At 37.0% G+C, this 26,046-nt stretch overlaps 1 protein-coding gene across 1 annotated transcript in view; it reads right to left on the bottom strand.

Annotated features, from left to right (window-relative positions):
- Positions 1 to 26,046, bottom strand: part of COL19A1 (collagen type XIX alpha 1 chain) — a gene marked incomplete in the record, with an annotated part of 3,251,042 nt that overhangs the window by 2,123,156 nt on the left and 1,101,840 nt on the right.

The following is a 26,046-nucleotide window of genomic DNA, read 5'->3' as shown; positions in this document are numbered from 1 at the left end:
AATCTTCTTTTCCATTCTTAATCCCAAACTGTGAGACTCACTCCAAACTAACATTTGCTACATCACTTATTCTGCCTAGTCCGTACCCCTGCTAATTGCTTTTCTACAGAAAAGGTTTACATGCAAATACTCCAGTCACCCTCATAAAATAAGCCAAATCATCCACTGACTCACAACCCATCCTCACACTGCTTGGCTCCTAGCATTTAACTATGAGTACTGCTCTAACAATATGGCTGAGTATTAACATCTCTCCAAACTCCCCTCTCTTGCTTAATCAATTTATTACCTGCTACACTCACCAGCTATCTGCATCAAATGCACTTTCAACCCCCCATTTTTTCTTTACTTCTTTAATCTCTCTTAACTCTACCCTACTGCTACCCAAGCCTTACTACTAACAACTTTTAACTACTCCTGCCCTCAATTTTATGGTAATGATCTTACATACAATAAACTCATACATTATAATGACCATAGTATATTAGCATCCAATACTTATCTCCATCTTTAGCTTGCTTAATGCTCTGAATACTTATTATTCATTATTCCCAATCTATGATTTTACACTTCATTGGACTATTATTTTGTAATGCCTTGTATCATTATTGTCTCATTTGTGGTCATGTCCAGGCTGTGGCTTGAATGGATCATTTGTATATCAGACCATGGCCCCAGTCAAATAACATAACAAAACGAAATGTCACTATAACTAGCATTGGGACTGGAGACACAGTGGACATCACTTCTTTAACTTTTTCACAAACCTGGGACGTATGCAAAGGTCACTACAGCTTGTCTAGGGACAGTGTACAAGTTAGAGCAATAATGTACAATACATAACTGCAGTCTTCATTTTTTTTCACTTTTCTTGCAATCAAACATCAGATGCCTATACTGGTATGACTTTTGATAGTAAAGTTTAGGAGACATGCTATATATGTACATCTGACAGGATCAACAGCAAGCTGAAATATATTACTGTGATCTATCTGTTCTTTACGATTTGTCCCCATCTGATATCATTTGTGTACAGAAGATGTGGCTGGCCTTTCAGTTCTGGTTGAGAAGAAATGCTGTATATGTGCACACACACACACATATATATATATATATATATATATATATATATATATATATATATAAAACAGCATCTATTTGGAATATGCCACTGTGGCCACTTTCATCCTGATCTCACACCAAAAGCATACACAGAATGTAATCATCTTTTTTTTGAGGGCGGGTCGGCTCTATTCTTGAATTCATTTATGTAACATTACAAGCATTTATTGCAAATTGTTGTTTTTCTGGATTTGAACATGTAAGTATTGGAACAACTTATTTCTTCCTTGAAAGAAAATAACAAGACCAAATTTCTATCTTAACTCTTCATTTTTGTTCAGTTTATCACTTCATCATAAGGGTTATAAAAAAGCTCTGAAATGCACCTACTGCTGTTCATGATCAATATAATATGCGCAACTGGAATTTCTACACCTTCAATGATATTGTAAGTAGCATTTCTCATGTGTAAATTTACATCTCTGACTACTACATTCATAACTAATGTAAATAATATACAACTATCAGGATATACTTGATTTATGTCGCTATTCATGTCTTGTTTCTTTGCTTAGCCATCCCTTCTCTAAAATCCTTTATTTATGTTTATTATATGCAGAACAATATACATTCATAATTTTATTACTAATGTTATACTCTAACATAATTGTTCATAAAAGTTCATTTGTATTTTATCAAAAGCTTTATTTAAATCTCTTGTCATGATCTTGTTCTTATCAACACTGTTTATAATATCATCCACAATTTCCCTTACTATGAATAATAATTCCTGGCATCCTTTTCCCTGTAAACTATATATGCTATGTTCTAAAACACTGTTCATTTTATTTTCCATTGTCTTATGAAATATTTTCATAAAAATCTTAAAGTCTGTATCCTTTAATACTATAGGTATTCTTTTGTTTGCATGTTTTTATATTTCGAAACAGTTTCTTTACATAATTTATTATGATATTCATAATTTGCTCCTGAGATCTTCTTACTTCTCCTCTGTCATCTTTCACTTCTCTCATTATGCTAGTGTCCTTTTTAAATATGCTACTCAAGTAAGCTGATACATTTTTCTTTTTTTCTTGAAAAAAATACCTTTGCTTAAGTAATAATTCTTAGATTTTATCTTGATCGTTTTCATAATTCTGAAAAACATTTCTTGTATTTTTCTTTCAAATCTAGCCATCACTCAGACCAGTTTTAAAACACGCTCTAGTGGAATGGGATCTTTCCAGAAACATATACTTATTTTTTTCATTTTCATTCTACAATTTCTCATTTATACTTTTTAGTCATTTTCCCCATCTAATGTACTACTTATTTTCTTGTATTTCTATCCAAATGGTTGAGTGTTTGGAAAAGCCTGTTACAATTGTCTCTCCCTTAGCTATATTTAAACCTAGTGATATAATAAAATAATCTATTTCTGTCTTATGTATACCTCATTTATATGTCCACACATTATTATTCCAAATCTTTAAGTTACCACATTTTATAACTACAAAGATATTCTTAACATAATTTCCTCTCTTCTTCTTCTATTTTCCTTTAAATCACAATTAAAATCTCTCATTAATATTATATTCATATTAGTTACTGCATAATCCAAAACATTATGAAATTATGAACATTATGAACATTATGAAATAACTTTTTCCTTTACTTGTAATATAAACACAAAATGCTGTAATTTTATATACCTGATTATGCCATCTAATGTCTACAACAGTAAATCCTTCCATCATTGCCAATGTTATGTTTAATTATGTTTAATATTTTCAGTGACCTTCTACAAAGTGCAACTATGCCTGAGCATACTTCCTTTCCTAGGTTCCATATTGTATCACCCCTCCAAACTTTCTTTCTTTGTAATCTCTCTTCTTGTGTCAAAAATATTGTATCTTCCAATGTTATGTCAACATCACACTTATTACACATCCTTCTATTCCAAAATTGCTATCATGTCTATGTTGTAGCTTACCAGAAATTATGTAAATTTGAAGAATTTGTCGTATTTATATTATCCATTTCCTTTCTTTTTCGCTTTTACACTTATCCCTTTAAATTTTCCTTTTTGTCTCTTTCTCTTGTGCCAATAGAATTCTTTTTGCCTTTCTGTATTTTCCATTTTGTATCTTCATCACTTACTTCAGAACCTTCTTCTACATTCTCTTCCATTTAATTTCTTTCTTTATCCTTATCTTTACTGTTACCCTGATTTTGTTACTTTATATCCTCTTTATCTTTTATTGGGACTGATCAACTCTTCATATGCTATCCGCAGTTTTGTTTTGTTTTTTTTTGTCTTCTTCACCATTCTTTTTCTCTACGTTACAAGCCATCCATAAATGCCTGATTTTGATACATGTATAACATTTATTCATAGTTTTTTTTTAATCATGACCTGTTCCAACACAAGTATAACATTTCTTCTTATTAGAATTACTATCAAATGATCATCTTTTCCACAGAAAACATAACATGTTTTTGGTTGTCCACAATATTTTGCAACACCTGTGTTACCATCTACATTTATCATACTAGGGAAAGTAACAATTTTTTTCTTTTTCTGTCTTCAATAGATATGGCAATTCAGTCCTCCAGTCCATATCGGGTCTATATTACATCACTGAACTCACAGGAGTTTGAAGGATGTAATATTGAAACATGAAGTTTGAAACCTAAGAATTACAAAAACACAGAAGAGCGATTTTTTTTCCCCAGGGAAAAAATCGCTGTTCCAGTACAAAAAAAACCCACTTACACTTTAAACTTAAACTAATGTGGGGGGCTTCAACCCCCCACAGCCCCAATGTGGGGGCTGTGCCCCCCATACCTCGCTACATAAATATACCAACTCTGAGATTGCACCACAGTGGAGGAAATAGCAAAGCCCCAAAAACGGCACACCGATTTTTTTCCCAGGGAAAAAATCATTGTGCCATGGCTTCACTGCTTTCTCATTTCAAACATTTGGGTTCGATATTACAACAGTTGGACTCCTGTGAGTTCGATGTTGTAATATAGACCCTCCATATCATATATTTTGCTAATATCCATACAAATTTTACTTAAATGTCTAAAGTCTTTTCTTCAACTTCAGTTCAAAATTGAACATGTATCTTCCTTTTTTTTGTTTCTCTAACCATATACAAATTCCATGGATTACAGTTCCCTTTCTTCTCATACTCTCCCCAAAATCTTTACAGAACAGAAGCAGTGTCAAAAACTAATATCACAAAATGTCTCTTTATGAATAAGAATAAAAGCTCTTACCTCCTGAGCCTTCACTCCCACTGGGACCATTAAATTATCCCAAATGTCATACAGTACCTCTTCATTTCCTTTTCTCATTTATTCTGAATTCTCATCATAAATTTTCTTTGCAGCAAACAAATAAATCCAAACCAGCCTAGATGTTGAAAATGTTGAAACACAGGTGCCCAGCAGGAAGGTAGCTGGAATAAAGAAGCTGAACCCGACAAAGTAAAATCTTCCTTTTTAATACAAAATGGTGAGCGCTTTCGCAATGGTAACCATTGCTTCATCAGACAGTTCATTCAAACAGCAACAGCCCTTAAATACTTTAATTCATTACAAGAATAACCAATCCTACCACTCAAAGTTAATGCAGTACTCAGCAATCAATTACTATGGTTACGTTTTGTCCTTGGTTAATTGCTAAATTCAGAAAAATTTTGTTTAAAAACCACATACACAAAATGTGAAGACAAGGACATGTGGATAAATATAAATAAAATACATAAAAAGCCAATGAATAAATACACATGCTTATGTTCCCCATTTAGTAACTACTTATGTGCATAGATATAAACATAAAAATATATATAAAAAATATATAAAAGTATAAGCAGTACACACTCAATAGCTTAATGAATACATATATTCTGCCTAATAAATGCACATATTTTCCACCTAGTAAATACATATACTTTAATACATAGATCTCAACAAATGTTTGTCTTTAATGATAGCTATGCTAAAGGCAGCTCAAGAAATACTATCATATTGACGCAAAGCCCTGCATGTGTTTATGTGGTCTTCTCTTGTTAAAATGATATTATTATTTCTTATTTCTTATTTTATTTTAAACTTCTAGATTTTAGCACTGGCTTCAAAGGAACACTATCGTTCAAACCCAAGCCTCTATGTGCTCCTAAATGCAAAATCCATTTTACTTCCATATTTTCAGTAGTATTGATTATGTTACCCATCCTATTGCTTATATTCTGCATGTGTAAGACCTGAAACAAAAATATATGGTCATCCCCCTTATCCAATGTATGCTTAGCCAAAGCACTATACGGTTGCCCTTTTCTGGTGCAGTAAAGGTGGTCCCTTATCCATTCCCTTAGTATTGCAATAGCAGAATTTCTTCCTAACATGTTTCCATTTCTATGTTGGCAAAACTAACCGTTACCTTAGGGAATGGATTAGGGACCACCTTTACTGCACTAGAAAAGGGCAACTGTATAGTGCTTTGGCTAAGCATACATTGGATAAGGGGAGTGTAGAAAAGGGCAACTGTATAGTGCTTTGGCTAAGCATACATTGGATAAGGGGGGGTGACAATATTTTTTTTTCAGGTCTTACAAATCCAGAATGTAAGCAATAGGATGGGGGACATAGTCAATACTACTGAAAATATGGAAGTAAAATGCATTTTGCATTTAGGAGCATATAGAGGTTTGGGTTTGAACAATAGTGTTCCATTGAAGCCAGTGCTAAAATCTAGAAGGTTAAAATAAAATAAGAAATAAGAAATAATAATACCATTTTAAAAAGAGAAGACCACATAAACACATGTAGGGCATTGGGTCAATATGACAGTATTTCTTGAGCTGCCTTTAGCATAGATATCATTAAAAACAAGCATTTGTTGAGATGTATGTATTAAAGAATATGTATTTACAAGGTTGACAATATGTGCATTTATTAGGCAGAATATATGTATTCATTAAGCTGTTGAGTGTGTACTGCTTATACTTTTATATATTTTTATATATATTTTATGTTTATATCTATGCACATAAGTTACTAAATGGAGAACATGAGCATGTGAATTTATTCATTGAGTTTTTATGTATTTTATTTATATTTATCCACATGTCCTTGTCTTCACATTTTGTGGGCATCTATGTTTCAACATAAATTTTCTTTGATTGTTGACATTTCTTCTCCTCTGTTCATTTCTCATTAGTTTCCCTGCAGTTTCATTTAAAGTCCCAGCATATGATTTCTTTGTCTATAGATCTTCTTTTAAAGTAGCTTCACATTCCTCCAACTGAACTTGTCCATAACTTCAACTCAAGAAACTTGTCTTCTACTCTGTAGCAAATTCTGCATCAACAATTCACCCAAAATATCATCCTGCAAACCTCGCAACTGCAGGGTTGTAATAACACATCCATCATTGTGTTGCACATTTGCTTCCAATAAAACAAACAAATTCTGCTGAAACAGATCCTCAGTATCTTGTATAGCTTCAGACACTGCACTGGCATTTGTTAATTTGCTGTCCGCCATCTTTGATTTCCTTGAGTGCTGTTTCCCAGCTGCCACAGTGCTAGGAAAGGAACAAGCACTTTCCAAATGGGCAGGGGAAGTTCCCTGATGCCCTGTCCAAATTTCCCTAGAATAGTTTAAATTCTGCAATATTTCTTGCTATTGTCAGTCTGCCTTCACCTCCATTTGTCTAGTATGGGACACTGAGCATGGTATGCAGAGCACAGAAACAATTATTACATGTTATACAGGTAAATTTATAAATGTTTCACATCTTGTTAATTTTTATAGTAAGGCAATAGTTAGCGAACGCATAGATAAGTAGTTATTTTTTAGCCACCTGTTGAATTCTTTGAGTTGCACCTCTAGAAAGCTGAATATGAGAGGACAGTCAAACATGTCTCTACTAGTGCCCTCTGAAAGATTTTTCTATAAAGTATGTATGAAAAGTCATTTGCAAATGTATCAACAACTACTTCAGAAGTGTCAGTATGATGGTAGATACAAATAATGCAACAGACTTTTTTGATCCAAGAGTAGATTTATAGATGCATAGATATTTCAAGGCTACTGAGTCATGTGACCATTTACATCATGTCAGTATTGTCCCTCAGAATGCACCTCCTTTATCCAAGAGTGTCATACTAGCCAGTATTGGAGTAAATTTCTTAAAATCTTTCCAGTCCTCTAGGTTACATTTAATGGAAGACAGTGAGTGGCACTGCTTAACTTGCAGTGGAAGTCTATTCCACAGGCTAGGGAAGCAATGGGTTATGAAGCAATCCCTCCACTGCATTATATTTATTTTTTAGTGAAGCCTTGGGTCCCAGGTTCTAGTATTGGTTTAGCCATTGGACTAACCAAGATTCAAGAGGCAAGGACAACTAGGTTTCTAGTGGCATGGAAAGCCTGCCGAGATCTCCCCTCAGAAGTCTATAAGATGGTGAATAAAAAGACAGATCTTCCAGCTTCTCTTGATAGCTCAATGACTTTTTTGTTTGACACCTTTGGAGTCTTTCTAATTGTTTGATATGTTTTGAGAGATACATCTCATAAGGGTACTGTACTTGATAATTTGTCTAATTAGTGCTGAATATAAGGAAGTGATTATCCATTTTGACTTTGTAATATTCCTTTGGCAATTAGTTGAGCTACATATAGGATTTCCTCACCACTATTGCCTCTTGATGGACAAAAGAAAGGGAAATGTCAGCCCCAGTTCCCAAGTCCCAGACTAATTTTTCATTTTAAAATGGTCTGTTGTCTATACAGTATGATGAGGTGAGGGGAGGGGTTGTCTGCCAAAAGTGACAACACTGCACTTCTTTCTCATTTAGTTTGAGCCCATTCTTAGCATACTAAGAGATTACTAGAAAGACCTCATTCTGGAATGTTTTGGTGTCAGCAGATGATGTAACAAAAACCTCAAGCTTACAGTCATCAGCAAACTTTGCTAGCCTTGGTTCTCTTCTCAGAAATTTGAGAAGTGAAGGCCAAAAAGGTAAAGTCATAGCACTGAGCCTTGAGGGACAGTGCTGATCTCTTTCTTGTTTTCTGACAAGGACCTGCAACTCACACTGCACGGGTTCTATCTTCCAGAGAGTCTGGTATCCATCTTACCACATATGGGCTACTTTTTTAATGCATCGTGCTTCTGTATGATGCCAGCATAGCAAATAGTTTTGTAGCCTTTGTCCAGGACAAAAACGGTCATGTGTACTATTTAGTCACCATCTACAACCTCTGTAACCCTTTCAAAGAAGTTTACCAGACTCACTAGACATTTCACAAAGCTAAACTGCTGAGATCAGGTCTAATAATATTCTTGATGTTGTAGTTCATGAGGTCAGTTATCATACATTCTATATCTATGCAGGTGAGGTTGGTTAGACTGATAGGTCTGTAATTGCCTGGATCATTTTTAAGGCCGCCATTATGGAGGGGGATCACTACTGCAGACTATCACTAATTAAGGATGAAACTAATAGCTAAACATAGGTTAAATGCTTTAAGGAATGAGAATGAAAGGTTATGTTTAACACGATTAATTAAGTAGCCCTATGATGAAAGTATTTTTGGTCTTGGTTAGCACTTTCAGGAAATAATCTTTAGAGATAATTGAATGTAAAAGAAATTTGTGTATTTATGGTCATTTATGGGCTTTGAATAGCATTTTCAGGGGTGAAGCTGGCACTACATTTGGCTACAAGGATAATGGCAGAATATTTTTCTTTCATGTAGTTTACATTTTTTCTTTCACATGAAAACCACTGTCTTGTCTCTGTGCCATAGGAAGGGAGCTTAAACTTTAACATCCTTTGCATTTGTTTCTTGCTACACAAAAGGAGCAACAGCAACCAAGATTATGTCTTGCAGCCTGATCTGATTTATTTTCTAGCAGATGTATTTATTTGATTATGACTTAGATCAGCAAGTCCAAGGACCATTTTCATTAATTTCAAAATGGTACAAAGACAGCCAAATCTCTAGTCTTGATAACAAATGATGGCAAGACCGTGAGATGCAGTCATCATGGTATACAAATAATATTACCAAACATAGCAAAGGACAGAGCATGATAGAATTATGATAGGCAATCTCAAGAGAATATCTGCACCAAATAGTAGCATGCAATGCAAAAAAACAATCTGGCCTATGTCCCTAAAGCAGTCACATTGGTTTGTGTTAGGCAAAGAACCAATTTTTTCCTTTGAAAAGTTAGGCATGTCTAGTGCAATGCAATATACTACAGCTAAAGGTGTATGTTTACTTTTTTGCCACTGTACAAACAGAGGTCAGTCCATGACCAACAGGGAAGGTACAGTCTTGTTTAAGATTCTTATTTCATGTTCTGTGCAATATATTTTTCATTCCTATTGATAACTACTATGTATGATTTTACATAGTTTAAATTAAACTACTCGTGCATGAATCATGATATAGTATACAATATCTGCAATAAAGAACTATGTAGACTTCAGCCCAATGCTAGACAACTATGTTTTGTTGAAATGTATGCATGCTGTGAATGTGCACATGCTTTTAAAATTAAATAATGCCTTAAGGCTGGAATCTTGAAAAATGTCCATAGATTAATGCCAGTGCATTGATTTTTGTTATAATACTGCTTGCCTTTTTTAGACTCAATGCATGCTGCTAGATAAACTTTTCTGAACTATAATGTCAGACTTAAATAGACTAGAATCATACTGAAGGTACATAACAATCCAGTCATGGTATGATAATTAATCAAAATTAGGAAAATGATTTATTTTATATATGTATGCATAGATAGATATAGATACAAATGTAGATATATACTTAAGGTGGCTATGGAAATGTATTATTTTACATAAATATGTATAGCTAGATTGATATAGATATAAATGTAGATATATATTTAAGGTGGCTATCGTTCTTTGTGCATTAAAGCTACAGCAAATGAGTGATGTAGGACGTATACTCAAATTTAAAACATAGAGTCCTGGTACTCAAGGATATGAATTGTAAGACTGGAAAGAGTCTGAACTGAATAGGACATTATGGTACACATGGAGAGCTGTCCCTTTATTTTTGTGAGTTAAGGTAACTGCTATTTACAGTTGCAAGGTGACTTAGGGAGGAAAAGGAGCTCATACAGTTTGCATGTGTTAACAGACAGTGACAGCAGTGCATTTATTAACACAAGTTACATTACATAAGGAAGGTTGATATTTCAGAGAGACACGACCTAAAAATATTACATTTCCATAAGGTAAAGCTGTTGGTCTTTTCGAAACATGTAGCTATTAACATCATGATTATGAAAACAGAACATATGCAGGTGGTGCGCAACTTACAAATGCTTTGATTATTTTACAAATAAGTTAGCTCTCCAGTGAGCCACAGACCTAAATGACAAACATACATAATGAACTCACTCTTCTTAATATGGCATTCTTTTTGTAGTACGTTGTTTGTCTTTTGTCTATAAACAATTAGTCATTACCCTGTTTTTAGAAGGTACATCAGCAGTTTTTATTCTATGATGCAGCATTTCTTACTGAAGTACAATACACATAATAAATGTCACCACTGATGGGAAATGGCATGGGTGTCACCTGGGAAGCAAATTATATATATGACAAAATTCATAAAATAATTACTTAAAGTCATGGTTAGTTCAGCTTAATCTGTTTATGACCATGTAGGTTCAAAGTTTCCTGGTAAGTTAAACTGTATTTGTATATTAGCATGAACATGGAGTGAATACATACAGACAGACAGAGTAAAATTAAAATAATAAGTTTATCACCAAAATAAAATAAAATACTTAAATGGAATTTGTCATTCTGTAAGTTAGCAATTCATGCAAAAGTGTCCAGGTAAGTATAGCAAAATGAATCTTACAACAATATTCTGCAATATACAGTGTAATACACAGTGAGACTCCAGAGGTTTCTAATGGTTGACTTTACTGTGACTAATGCTGGAGTTACAAGCACTAAGAGATTAAATCTACTAGGCATGCTGAACACTACTTCTCAGATTTCCTAGTCTAGATCTTTCATTTCCCAAGGCACAGTTGTCCAGTTATAAGTTCTCTCACAGGGAATTAATTTCATGTCCTTTCGAGTGGTAGCATTTGTAACTATTAAATTCATAGAATTTCACGGTGTGTGTGTGTGTGTGTGTGTGTGTGTGTGTGTGTGTGTGTGTGTGTGTGTGTGTGTGTGTGTATCAGATATCATACATCAGGATATCAAGAGTGTTGTGTTGTCATAACAGAAACTGAAAACCAGCATTCTTACTAGTCAGAAGAGTCCCAGCACAGCATACCAGGAAACAATATAAGTCATAAAACATCTGAAACAACAATTAATGTACTCTAGCCGTCTGGAGAGAAAGAAAAGTCAAGTTCTCCATATGCACTTTTTCTGTATAAAACAGGAAACGTTTCCTTACTATCACTGTACATAACATAATTTTTTTAGTCTATCATTCATGCTGCTAAATTTGTCCAGTTCTGTGATTACAGTACTATATTCAATTGTAATAATTTAAAGTCAAGTGACTATTTAAAAACTAAATTATTTATCTGGTCAAGTTTTGCACATGAAAGTGCTAGGATAATGATAGCGCATACTGTGAAGTAATTCCTGTGAGTTTTTAATGCATGACAATTTGTACAAAATTGTTTCTTGAAAACATATATCATACAGATGATTCACACCTACATAAACATTAAGTATCTGGGCTATTGCTGGATAGATACATCTATAAGCCATATATAATTGTTATATGCAGCATGTACTGAGACCTGTGAGAATATAATGCAGAAGTGTAAGTATACAGATTGGCTACTTTTACATAAGACTGAATATTTCTACTCAGAGAAATGTAAAATGCTGCCATTGTCAGTTATTAGGATTTGTTTGAGTTACACATTAACTCCAGAAAATAAATGTTATCTCATATAACTGAAAGCTATTATTTTATGACAGCCCATTTTCTCAGCACTCATTTATTCACATGGATGATGATCCAGGGTGACTACAGGTGAGATGATGCATTCTTTCACTCACTAGTATCTGATGTGATCATACAGAGTAACACATCTCAGTTGTACCAGTTTTGCACACCACTATTTCCATTATTTACGTGTTTTTACCTCACAAACAAAAGCTTGTGAAGTGATATAGTGGTTATAAACCATCTACCATATACTCATGTATGAAACAGACCAATCTGAAGAGACTGCTGAAATTATGTTGCATTAATACAATTAATACTGAAGATTACTTCCCATAAGGTAAATACCATACCATATATCAGGCATAAATTCTTGTATTGCTTGAAATGTTTAATCGACTATTATACCATGATCCCCCCAAAACGTGCACGCTGATTGGCCAGCATGCCCGTTGTAAATCGAGTTATACTAATGGAAAAAGGTCCGGTCGCCCGGACTTTTTTCCATTAGTATAACTCGATTTTTTAAAACACTGTCTCGCTATGTTAAATGGGTTTAACACAGCGAGACAGCTTTAAAATAAGCAACGGAGATCTCCGTTGCTTATTTTAAAGCTGTCTCGCTATGTTAAACCCATTTAACATAGCGAGACAATGTTTAAAAGCAACAGAGAAAGCAAGATCTCCGTTGCTTTTTGAGTGTCTCGCTATGTTAAATGAGTTTAACATAGCGAGACAGTATTAAAATAAGAAACGGGCATCTCCGTTGCTTATTTTAAATCGGTCTAGCTATGTTATACTCATTTAACATAGCAGACTAAAAAAGCAACGGAGATCTTGCTTTCTCCGTTGCTTTTGCCCACAGCTCTGATGTACTGCGCAGGCGCGCAGTACATCAGAACTGCCGCTGATGCCAGACATCTGCGGAAGGGCAGCAAACAGGCATTATACTATGCCATTATTTAAGAAAAGTAATAGTTTCTTTTCTTAAATAATGTCATGGTATAATAGCAATAACCCACTTCTGGGTGTGGGTAATGCTACATTTACCCACGGTTGGCTTTGTTCGTGGGTAAATTTAGCATTACCCACACCCAGGCGTGGGTTATTGCTATATTAATTCAGATGGATAATCTCAAAATGAGAGTAAAATAAAGTAAAATAATGCTTGGTATTGTGTATATAATTTAGGAGTGAAGGCTCACCAGTGATAGCAGGTAAAATGAGAGATACCGTGCATCAAAATAAAGAAAGGAATAGCATTTTTGTGAACAGACAATACTTCCATGATGAATGCAAATGAGCAGAGGAATTCCTCTGGCAGCAGTAACTTTGGTAAGACTTTGCAGTACAATTGTTTGGATCATGTGACTACATAGCACACACCTTTGTTGCTGTCATATGAGGAAGCTGCAGTATCCATTTCCTTCCTCCTCTTGTGCACAGTAAGCACTTCCTTGTAAGTGAAGCTATTCTGTAACGTGTATTATTAGTTTCAGTCATCTGGAACAGGTCCCCTAGACTAGCTCACTTACTGACTTACAAAATGTCCCAAAAGATAAATAGTGGTTCAAATTAAGATAAAATTAACTGGCTGTCTGAGATGTGGAAGTGTGCACTTCTAACACATTCAGAATAAAATTGTGTGTCAGATTAAAAGAAAATGAGGGCTTTACTTTCAATGGCAGCTTGGTCTAAATAAAAGTAATGATGAATAGCAAACTGTTTGCACTAAATAAGTAATATGGAGGAATCACCCAGTCCAGGGAAGTATGCATTCAAATAGCATGCAGCACTGAGAGGAAGCTAATGTTTATCATCACATGCCCAGATTTCTGGTGGAATAGGGCTTCTTTTCTCCACAAAATGCACAAACATTTGGTTGTCAACTCTGAACAATTATAGAAACTTTGACTTCTCAAACGTTAATTTTTATTAGATCTCAGTAAAATTGTTCACTGAGTTTAACAATGAGCAGCTCAGGGTCACAGTGACATCAGACTGTTATGGACAATGGCAAGTTGAACCGGGAAGGACTTTGCTATTTAGCTTGCAACTTAACACAGCAGTCTACATGCGCTAGTTAATTAATTATTCATGAGGGACCTATTTGGTGTGTATCTTACCCAAAACCCCTTTTCCCATTTTTTTTTTGTACATGGAGTTGAGGTGTCACTTAAACAGTGACACTCATCTAGAGCCAAGGTTTACACTGCTGAGTTGCTAACTCTGCCACAGTAGTTCTTCCACAACACATACTCTCATGCACACTCACACTTATGGCCACTTTACAGTGTCCAATCCACTTACGGCATGTCTTTCGAATGTGGTAGGAAACTGGAGCACCTGGAGGAAACACATGTAAACACAGGAAGGACATGCAGACTCCACACAGAGGGCACCCCAGCCGAAAACTGAACCAGCAAACCTCTTGCTGTGTGGTGACAACACTATCCTCTGTGCCACTATCTCATGTCCTCTCTTTGAAGCACTCTGGTTAAGCATTAACTGGGCAACTTTGACTAGAGTGACCCTTAACTGTTTGGCTCATTTTGTGAATCTGACCTGAAGAATAAATACTTTGTTGCAGCTTCAAGATGAAAACTTTCACTTGTCAGTTTGTCCTGTCCATGCTTCACACTGTGTCTCACATTCATGTTTTCAGTGTGCAGCAAGTTGCAGACAAAGGTACAAATTCATCCAGTCATGTGATCACTGATCACTCTAGCCAGTGTCACTAATATAATACACAGTGGACTAAGGCGCATTGTAATGAAGTGAAACAAAGAAAAACCAAGGGATTTTTATGTGTGCTGACATATAATAAGCTGAAGCATTTTTCTTAATTAAGTAGCAGAATAATACACCCGCAAGTAGCCAGACATTCTGACAAGTTAAAATGAAATCATGCACCAAATAACGTGAAGAATCATCACAGGATCCTTAGACTGTTGGGAATCAAGAATAAAAAAAAGCCTTAAAAGTATCATTGCATAATAAATATGATAGTCATGTTCCTAGGTTCTTACTAGGCTAACAACCTCTGGGACCCTTGCAGGCCTAGTCATGTACCCTAAACCATTTGGGTTCCTGGGTATCATGGGCATTTATGGGGGGCATGTTACTTGGGAGGTAACTAAGGATTTGTAAGGGGTGATAGTTAGGATAAAACTTTTCTTATTGATAGGATCTGTCTGGACATGGGGGCCAGACTGGGAATAAATTTACAATTTCCTTTCCAGTTGTCAAGGTTTCATTTGGATAGGGTCAGGGAAGATGATAAACTTCTTGTATCCGGACTTAAACCCAACAATAAAGCAGGATATTCCCTTTTCTCTAACACTGTGGGGAAAAGTTGGAATCTACTTCCTAGTGAACTTACATCTCTGTCCTCTACTACACTTTTCAAAAAGAAACTCAAACCACACCTTACCAGCCACTGGCTATGTCCCTGTACTAACCCTGACTAAGACTTTCTTTGTCTATTTTCATCTTTATCAGTCTTTCCTATGCTATTACTCACTTTACTGCCACGTTATGCCCTCTACCTTCTAGTTGTACATATTGTACCCAGGAAAGCCAGAATTGACATCTCTCTGTCTCTTTTATGACTCCCCCCACCCCACCCCACTAACTCTCCAATCCTATTTTTAACTAGTCTGTTCTCATGTTACTTTCTCTTAACCTTCAGCTGGGAATCAAAAAGGGTTATCTCAACTCATGTTTGCTCTACATGTTCCTCTATATTCCTGTATGCTAAATTGCCTTGTAATACCTATTTTTTAAATTATTTGTTTTGTCTGTCAAGCTATTTGTGACTCTAATGTTCTGTAACTGTAGTTTTAATGTTCTGTTTCATTATCTGTTTTATGTGGAGCTTTTCTCCCCGGGCCTCTACTGAAAATGGATATATATCCAGTTAGACTAGCCCAGTCAACAAATGTAAAATAAAATAAAAATAAAGATAGCCTAGAAAAAAGGGGACAGAGAGACATTGTCCAGAAAGTGGGCCAGAGAGAGGGTGCTGTGGGACAGAACTCAGATATTTTCCAGCGTGAGTATGTAAGCGGTCTAGTAAGGGGCTATCATAGACTGGATGATGAAAGTTAGTGGGCTAGGGAAGGGAAATGTGTTTTCTGTACTGAGCACAAGACTTGATTTTTAAGCTTCATTTTTCACACAAAAAAATGCTTAATGCAACAAGCATGAAGAAGATAGATTCAGCTTAATTCTAAAAGGGCAGGAAGTATGATTTGTAAAGGGCTTTCAAGGACAGAAGCAGCATCCTGGAACTTATCCTATTGTTGAGGGTTATTAGTGTGCTGTTAAGACATGCCCAGTGACTCATAGGACATATCTCAAGGATTGCAGTAGGTTAGTCTAAAGGGAGCTGGGGGTTGCCATGTGGAATATGGAGGGTGACTACTCCATTGAGGGTTGAGAGTAGTCACATGGAATATGTGTGTGTATGTGTGTCTTGGGGGGGGTAATCTGATTAAGAGAAAACAAAAGTTGCCAAGATTGGAAAAGAGGGGACTAATCTGACATATTTGCAGAACTTAAACTGAAGAAAAGAGAAGAAGTGGAAATGCAAAACATGGTGCATCATTGGGGGAGGTACAATGTGATAAAGGATAAGGGAGGAGATGGCAGTTATACTGATTGTAGAAGCGGAAGTTTGGAGATAACAAACTAGTAACGTGTGAGAACATTTACCATTCCTTCAGAACCAATACCAACTGTGGTGGTATATCCATTTTTGTTAGAGATGAGACCACCTCTAGATAGATTCCCCAAAACCTAGAAATACAACTTTTCAAACTCCAAATCTCACTAAACAAAATGAACAATCAGTTTAAGACCTGTTACAAGACACCTTCTGTACCACTTGAAGACCATTTTAGAGTTCTAAATGACGTGGATGAACCCCTCCCCACAAAAATAAGAACTCCAGCATTCTGGAAGACTTTAATTACCTATTATACAATGACTCCCTATTACTATTCGAAAATGTGCATGCTGATCCCACAATATACCAACGAAAAAATGTCCGGTCGCCCGGACTTTTTTCTGTTGGTATAAAGTACCCCAAAACCTTTTTTTTTACAATTAAAAAAAAAAGAGAGAGAGAGAAAATGGAGCAATGTAGACTTTCTTTTCTCCGTTGCTACCGTTTTAAAACATTGATGTACTGGGTATGCATGGGAACGCAAGTCTCATACGCATGCGCAGTACATCAAAATGAAGAAGCAGTATACCACAACCAGCGGAAGAACTGTAATCCACCATTATACAAAGACATTATTTAAGAAAAGTAAGTATTTTTTTTTCTTAAATAATGTCACTGTATAATAACAATAACTGACTCTGTGGTTGTGGTATGTTGAAGATTTACCCACGGTTGCCTTTGTTTAATCACTCGGGCTTTGCCCTCATGATTAAACCACACCAACCATTGGTAAATCTTTAATATAGCACACCACGTCGTTGGTTATTGCTTTATCAATTGCCTGTAGTTCCTATACTTCCTAAGTAAGATATTCACAGAATTCCTGGAGTACCTACACTTCCAATGTAGGTTATTCACATAATTTTTTTATATGTAATTAATAAAAACTCAGTAAATTAGATACTGTTACTAGCCCAACCAGAGGACAACATATTATTGATCCAGTACTGACAAATTTAGCATCATCATGTACAACTACACTAGTAAGCAAGTAACATTTTCCCTCAAACTATCCATATACCTAAAAGTAATATATCATAATTCATATTTGAAAAGGTAACACCTCTACAAATTCTCCTCATATTCAATAATGAAGTCTCAGAATTTGCTTGTAAGATTACTCCAAGGCATCACCTGAGCATTGCAAAGGAGATTCATACTGACATAAATAAATGTGTGGAATTTAAAGCCCCACCTAGATCCAATACAACTGGAAATTTAAAAGCAAACCATTATGGTCCTCCACCGACATAAATAAAATATACAATAAAAGGAAAAAGTCATTAAACTATAAATTAGAACTAAGGACTACACAAGTCAACAAAAATATTAGGAAATTGACTAAGGATATAAAAAAGACTTTTAGATTTACTAAGACAGCCCACAGTCACAGGCTGACATCTGAAGCCAAGGACAATTATAAGTCCTTGTTTAGTTATGCTAGAAAACTAAAAAAAAAACAACACTCAACAATGTAGAGAGTTCATTCCAAATGGCAAAACATGCTCAAATCCAGTGGACATTGCCAATATAATAGCATATCTTGATGACTATTCAAACCTTACATCTCTCGCTCTGCCCATCATAATTAAAGAACATATTCTAGCTAAGAACACTGGATCCATGGAAGTAGATAACATACCAGACTTTTTGTTAAATAGTACTAAACATGCCCTGGTAGATCCACTACATAAGCTGCTTAACCTATACCTTGGCTACAGACTCAGTCCCAGAGTATAGTATACAGTACACTGGTGATGCCATTCCACAAAGAAGGCACTAGTACCGCCCCAAAAACTTTAGGCCCATCAGTTTGATAAGCCTCATTTATAAGGCCATGGAATACATTAGACAGACTTGATTAACAGAGACATTAAAAATCTCATCCGTCTAGGTCTACAGCAATTTGTTTTTGTATAAATAGATCCTGTTTAATGAATCTGTAAAAATACTTCAGAAAAACTAAAGGTGGAGGACTGTCCATATTCACCAAGGATATTCACACCTCCAGGCCAGTTGCCCAACACAATGCATCTGAAATTCTCCAGGTGCAACTAACACTAGGTAAGACTGCAATCCAAATTGTAGCTTGCTACAGATCCCCCACCATGCCCCAAGATTCTCACTACACCTTTCTAAACATACTGGAAAATATTAAGATACAACCAAACACCCTAATACTGGGTGATTTCAACTATCCTGTCATTAACTGGGAAAACTACTCGGGTACCAACACCTTTTCCCAACGGTTCTTGGAATTCATAAATTCCAATGCCCTGTATCAACTAATCCATTGTCCCACCAGGGGCTCCAATATCCTAGACCTGGTCATTACCAACATGGGAGATAGATGCTCCACACCAGTGGTCACCCTCTAATTGGTTAGATCTGACCATAAGCAAATCACCCTTGACATCCACATCCCACCCCCACCCCCCAGTAAGGAAACCTCCATAAAAATCTTCTCTAAAGCCAACTGCATGCTACTTAAGTCAGAAGTGACAAACTTCATGGCACCCATGCAGATGGGAGCTGAAAGTTCGACTGTTGAATCCTACACTAAGGCACTGCATGAGCACATCCACTCGTGCATGAATCATGGCATCCCAAATAGAACCAAGATGCTTTCCTCCAAAAAAGAAAGCCAATCTGGTAGTCCCCTGCCATAAACAAACTTTACAACAGCAGGAAGAAACTGTTGTAGAAAAGAGGAAAATTACAGAATGCAAAAAAACTCCCTTACCAGCCTCAGTAAGAAGCTGAGATCCCCTCATAAAATCCTCCAAAGCTAGTTACGAAAATAAAATTGGCAAAGATTCCAAAGACAACTACAAGGCATTCTATAGTTATGTCAAGAATCTAAATGGCAATGCTCAGAATGGCATTAAATATACTGATCTCAAGGATATTGCCAATATCCTGGAAAATCGATTTAGTGACAACTTCACCCTCCTCTCACCCCCTAAAGTTCCAATCTCAATACCAAAAGATTGCCAAATTCCGGAAATCACGGCCAAGCAGGTACAAACCGCACTCTCCAAAGCTAAGAATACAGCATCCATGGGACCAGATGACATCCCAGGCTGTGTACTACATGAACTACAAAATGAACTGGCACCTCCCCTAAGCGTCATGTTTAATCATAGCCTCACCTCAAGCTTCATGCCTACTGAGTGGTGCACAGCTACAGTTATCCCACTCCACAAGGGGAAATCCACCTTGGATCTTGGGAACTACCGTCTCATCAGTCTGACGAGCCTGATCTGAAAGGGCATGGAATGCATTATCATGGAACTTATAAACAAAGACATTGGCAACCTTCAAACACTGGATCCCATCCAGTTTGGGTTCATGAAGGGCCAATCATGTCTCCCGAAACTGACTGACTTCTTTGAATCAGTCTCCAAAGCTGTGGATAAGGGTAAAGTGGTCTACACAGCCTATGTAACCTTGCCAAGGCCTCCGACACCATCCCCCACTTTGGAATCATAGATAAACCTACTAATCTGGGAATAAATCCCTACATCACTCGATGGGTTGCCAACTGGCTTGCTGACAGAACTCACACTGTAAAAGTAGCCGACTCCAAATCCAGCTCTAGACAAGTGACAAGTGCAGTACCTCAGGGTTCAGTCCTGGGACCGCTCTTGTTTGGCATCTACTTATCTGGTGTACAGGCTAACACTAAGGAAGTCTGGCTAACAAAGTTCCCAGATGACTGCAAACTGGGAGCCATTATTGAATCCCCAAATGATGTGGATATTCTATAAAAGGGCCTTACAGAAACAGATGCTTGGTGCCAGAGCAATGGGCTCAAGCTTAATGCCAAGAAATGTATAGTTATCCCCTTTGGGAAAAACCATGTAACCATGAATTACCACATAGGTGGCAGTACACTAAACACTGAAAGTGTGATGAGAGACTTAGGGACACAGGTGAACAGTGGTCTCACCTTCGATAACCACATCACCACAACAGTCAGGAAATCCTTTTGTGTGGCACACCTCATCACTAAGGGCTTTTCATTCAGAAAAAAGGAGGTCATTGTCCCACTGTACTCATCCCTCATTAGACCCATTATAGAGTACAATGCCCCATTTGGTATGTACCTCTCAAGACATCTGAAGATGTTTTTCCGCCCTTGTATTCAGCACGGATAAGATCAATTATAGAATATGATGCCTGTATTGGGATGTACCTTATCAGAAATATCATCCAACTGAAAGACTCCTGAGGTTCCTAACAAAGAGAATCACATGTTAAAATCATTAAGCTGCCAGAAAAGGCTAGAAACACTGCCCTTCTTTTTTGTTTCTTCTGGATTCCTAAAAGGAGACCTATGCCTCTGAGCAGACAGGGACATAGTAGTCCGGACCTCTTCCTTAATCAAATAGCCCAATAAATACCATGACAAAGGATCAATAAAATCAGGTGGAGAGACAGATTCATTATTCATTATACAGCATCTTATTCACCTCTGGAATAGACACGCCCTGAGATACACTATCTTCCTTCAAATGGAACCTGGATAGTTGGATGGGTGTTCATAAATTAACTGCAGACTTGACTGGACTGTTTTTACCCCCCATGAATGGAGAGGTATAGTTTATGGTGGCAAGTTGTTTGGTGTGATAGTAGCAAGACTCTGTAACCTTGTACTTCCTATGATTCCTATAATAACGGAGGTGGGCAGTTTGTAGAGGGGTTTGGGAATATAGAATGCAGAGGAGCTTCATATTATGGTGGTAATGAAGATAGAGTTGGGTAAAGAGATAAAATAATGTGATAGAGAACACTAAAATTTTGATAGAATATTATGTAGGGGAGAATGTAATGTGATTTGGAACCAGAAGCTGGATTGTTTGCAAAGAAGGGTGAAGGTTCATGGGAGAAAGCAGCAAGTTTTAAGGGAAGGTATTGAGAGGTGGGGCCGCTGGTGAAATATACGTTAATCAAAGAGACAAATCACATTTAGTATGGATGAAAACAAACAAGGAAACAGTATACATAGATCTGATTAGTGCTGAATACAAGGGAGGAAACACATCTTTAAATGGGGATGATATTCCCTTGGTGATCAGCTCTGCCAGATTGAAGGATTCCCTGACAACTATATTTACAAGTTTGGCAGATGACTTCTCACAGTGGAAGTGGTTCCTATTCTGGAAAGAAGTATATGCAGTCATGCTATAGTTGTAACGGTGAGGAAGAGGGGAAACACTCAGATCACGTGATGGAGTCAAATCCTTGGAAAATGAAGGGGGTGGGGAAATGCGTTACTTGCAGTGAATAGTAAAGGAGGTTTGATACAGAAATTATAGTGAGAAAATAGACCAAAAGAATGAAAGGAGTGAAAGCAGCAAGAGGTATGGAAATCCTGGGTTATAAAGGAAGAGGGCTGACAAGCCGGAAAACAAAGACCAAAGACACTAAAGAACAAATCTCAAAAATTACTCTTCTCCTTTAAACTTCATTTTGTAGAGGAGGGATAAGCTCCCCTCATGTGGGGGTAACCCCCTCCCCCAAATTTATATATGCTAACTCCAAGATTACCATACGTTGGGAATATTTTGAGAAATAGCATCTCGGTCTTAGTGTATGTAAGTCTGTTCTTTTGGCCATTCTTCCATCTCCATATTTTGGGACTCACTCTAGCAAGTCCTGACATTTTAAATAGCTACCAGGAAGGGTGAATGGGGAAGAATATAATTACAGCATTCAATACAGAACTTAGGAAGCTGCAGTAGAAGTAGTGAGAAGGAATTATAGGGGACAGGCTGGAGAGTTAAATAAATGGCAGATGAAGGAAGTAGAAGAGTTTGAGATCAAGGCTGGAATGGAAAGAAGATAAAGAACTTGGAGACCTAGAGAAGATGTGGAGGTGAAGTTGTTATACTAGAGAATTAAGGAGCAAAGAAATCAAGTATGGATAGCAGAAGTAAAGGCAGAAGATGGGGAAATGAGTGGTCATTAATAAGGAAATAACTTTTTGGAACTTCTGTACAAGACTGTACAATACATTAAAAGTGAAGAGTAAGATTTTTGAAGATTATAGTGGATCAGTAATTGGAAAAGGATAGGGGAAGATGATTAGGGCGCTCGAGGTGAAAGAAGTTGTTGTACAGATAAACTATATTAAGAGGGTTAAAGCAGGAGGTCTGGTGATATTCTCAACTGATTTTTATATGTTAACTGGACTGGTAGAGTGTAAATGCTTAGTGGGGGTGTTTAATAAAATTTTGGACTGGGAGACAGCTTTAAGGCTGATGGAGGCAGAGAAGCTAGTAATGTTATCTAAAAGGAATGCCTGTGAGGAAGAGTTAGCAAATTGTAGGCCTGTATTGTTTGTAATGCCATTATTAAGTTATGTGGGGGGGTGGTAGTAGCCAGATTACAGTGGTGTTACCTACAGTTTTAAGCATAATCAAGTACTTTCTACAAGGGACAGGTCATCTACGGATTGTACAGAAGTGTTCTTTAGGATTTCGTAGCATGGAAGGAGAGATATTGAAAGGAAAAAGTAAATGTGATATTCATTGATACAGATGTTGATTGACATGGTTTGTTGAACTTTATGGCTACAGATAGGTGAGAATCAATTTCTGTACAGAATGAATCATGCATTCAAAAAGGGGGAAGAAATAGAACAAAAGGATGGAAGACAGTGGAACCTAGGCTGAAAATCAGTATGTTACAAGGATGTCCCTGTACTGCTCTTGCTGTTTATTGAAAAGCTGACACTTGGGGAAACAAACAGAAGGATAGGGTAAGGGGGTCTGTAGTGGGAGCAATGCAGATCTTTATTGTAGATGCCTGCATGTTGATGCAGAAATATGTTGAATGGATGCTGCCTCAAGCAGTAAAGCTATTTGAATGGTTTGGGAAGGTGTAGGCTTGGAATGTCAACTAAAGGAATCAGTAGTCATAGAAATAAGGTATGGCCATGTGGGTCTCCTATAGGGAGAAGTAAGGGAGAAGTATCCAGGGCTCAAAGTATCTGCAGTAGTAAAGGAGAGTCAGAAGTAAAAGTGTGGAGATTTGCAGGAAAAAAGTAAGAAGAATGTTAGATTAGTTGGCAGGGAAAGGGGGTACATTATGGCATATAGTGGGGGAGACAATTTTGGTTTTGACTCTTCTGGTTTTATATGTGTTAAGGATCTACCTCATAACACCAACAAGGAAAATATCGACAACGAGATCACCAACACCACAACACCGACAGTTGAAAAACACGACAGTTCACATGCCCGACAAACCACAATCCCGACAGTCAACAAAACAAAACAAATCCATTTCCGAAAAACACACACACAACACAAGCACACCAAAAACCTTACAAACCTACACTAAACCTTACATACACAACTATCTATGCAATAACCTTAACCCAAACCTTAACCCTAAGGTCCGTCACTATCGCACACTTACCTTACCCGCACCCTAACCCTAAAGTCCTTCACTATCGCACACTTACCTTACCCGCACCCTAACCCTAAAGTCCGTCACTATCGCACACTTACCTTACCTGCACCCTAACCCTAACGTCCGTCACTAACGCACACTTACCCGCACCCTAACCCTAAAGTCTGTCACTATCGCATACTTACATAGTCATGCTCGTTTCGCATGTCGGTGTTTTCAGCGTCAGGATTCTGGACTGTCGATTATTTACATTGTCGGTCTTCCAGTGTCGGTCTTCTCGTTGTCGGCGTTTTCAGCTTTCGTTCTTTTCAGGTAGACCCATGTTAAGTCATTTGTCAATATGCCCATAAATTAGGTGTTTGGAAGAGCTGCAGAAGATATGTGACAGATGCGTGTTGAAGGAAAGAAAGGGAATAATTGGTAAAGGCAAGGGAGGGATTTCAGCTACACAGGGGGTGGAGTCAAAGCCATATTTTAAGAGGTATGCAGTTGTAGTTTGTATGCTTCATGGAATAGGAGGACAACCAGTTAAATGTCAAACTGATATGGTATGTGAGAGATGTACTTACACAATGTCACTGGCATCAAAGCTCTCACATAAAAGTACTCCTAATGTCAATAAGGTTGTCAGTAGTACACACACTGCACCCATCACACACAATTCAAAGGAGACATATCGACCCACATATACTGAGGCACTTAAATGTAATCTTAATACACCACAAAGACCTCCTAGATGAAGTACATGTAACAAATACCCTCACCAGCTCCAAATGCACTCTTTTAAAACAACACCCACGTCAACACATAGAGCTATATCTCATGCAGCCTCTACCTCTAAGCCCATAAGGCAAGTCACCATACAATCCAATATTCTAGTCATTGGAGACTCCATTGTGAAACACACTGATGTCCCTCTCACCAGGCTGAGTAAGGAGAAAGTTACGGTCTGTTGCTTATCAGGGGCTAGGATCCACCACATTATGCATGCACTCTGGGCATTAGATCACAAGTACCAGGATGACTCAGTCATAGTCCATGTGGGATAAATGACCTGAGACATAACTCCCTAGAGTATATGAAGGGATACATCATGGAGTTCTCAGAATATGTGTCTTGGATTGGTATGAACCTAGCACTGAGAAGCGTTTTATTGTCTCTAAGGATGATGCTACAATATGAAGAAAAGATAATTGGCTTAGTTTCTGGTGTCATTCTAAGGGGGTGCAATATTTGCCAGCATGGGAGGAGATGATCAACAGACCATGCTGCTTTGCTAGGGATGGTCTGCACCCCTCCACTCTGTGCTTTTAAATATTAGCTAAAACATTGTCTTCTTCATAGTGCCTTCTTTTAGACAATGCAAAACTGAAAGTATTTCCAACATAGCAATCAAAACCAATAAAATCTAAAGGTATTACTGCTCAGTGCTAGGAGTCTAAACAAAAAACTCCACTCCCTAGAAGCTCTCTTCACCCTGCATATCTCTCAACCTCCTAGAGCAAGAAATCTGGACAAAGCCATAAATCATAGAGGGACTAAGACCCAAAAATAGGGACATTTTGTAAATATTGCTCTTACGAACCTATAAAGTTGGTAGAATAACAGATTTTGCACTAGCATAAATTTTCTGAAGGGTATTAAGTCTAAAACTCAAATATCTCTCTGTTTTATGATTTCAGCCTTCAATGTTTTGCCAATTATTTGCCAAAGAAACACAATTTTTTGCGAAACAGACCAAAAGTTTGAGGCAAAATCTGGACATTCTGTGAAAATCTGTGCAGTTGAGAGGTATGCTCTAGAGAATGCTGACGTCTGTGCGGTCATTGAGACATGGTCACACC

This window comes from Protopterus annectens, chromosome 2.part2, assembly GCF_019279795.1.
Source record: "Protopterus annectens isolate FY-2018-M chromosome 2.part2, PAN1.0, whole genome shotgun sequence".
Taxonomy (NCBI): Eukaryota; Metazoa; Chordata; order Ceratodontiformes; family Protopteridae; genus Protopterus; species Protopterus annectens.
This window is presented reverse-complemented; position numbering and strand designations above follow the sequence as displayed.